Source organism: Pteropus alecto, unplaced genomic scaffold (genome assembly GCF_000325575.1).
Source record: "Pteropus alecto unplaced genomic scaffold, ASM32557v1 scaffold2920, whole genome shotgun sequence".
Classification (NCBI taxonomy): domain Eukaryota; kingdom Metazoa; phylum Chordata; class Mammalia; order Chiroptera; family Pteropodidae; genus Pteropus; species Pteropus alecto.
In genome coordinates, this window is record NW_006429070.1 from 1 (window position 1) to 589 (window position 589).

General features: G+C 65.7%; 1 pseudogene; it reads left to right on the top strand.

Annotated features, from left to right (window-relative positions):
- Positions 1–207: 207 nt before the first annotated feature.
- LOC112469035 lies at positions 208–325 on the top strand (annotated as a pseudogene).
- The last annotated feature ends 264 nt before the right edge of the window (positions 326–589 follow it).

Below are 589 nucleotides of genomic sequence, written 5' to 3' on the forward strand. Positions count from 1 at the left end.
CAGTCCCAGGATGCGAGAACGCCCACTCAGACCTTCGGCACAGCAGCGAACCGGCCAAGACCCATGGTGCGGCGCATGTGGGCTTCCGCCTCGCCGGAGGAACCCCCGCAACGCCCCCCCCCCAGTAGCTGTGATGCAGGCGCTGGCGGCTCCGGAGCCCTGGAGGCCAGGCTTGACGTCTTGGGGCGGCAGGCAACACTCTCTCGCGTCTACAGCCATACCATCCTGAACGTGCCGGATCTAGTGTGATCTCCCAAGCTAAGCAGGGTCGGGCCTGGTTAGTACTTGGATGGGAGACCGCCTGGGATACCAGGTGCTGTAGTTTTTTGCAGTCCTCTCCCTTTGCCGCCCTCCAGCCAGGGTGCCCCTGGACGCCCCCAGGCCCTGCTCGCTTGCCCGCTCGCTGTCTCGGGGTTCCCGGGAAGCTGCCCGAGCCCAAGAGCTGCCTGCATGGCGTGGCGCCCCGCGTTCTTGCCCCTCCTCACCTGTTCTCCTACAGGCAGCCCTAGGCTGTATTCTCTCTCCACTCCGGGACGTTCGTTTCCTGGGCTCTGCGAGGCCGAGCCCCAAGGGCCACCTCTCTGACACA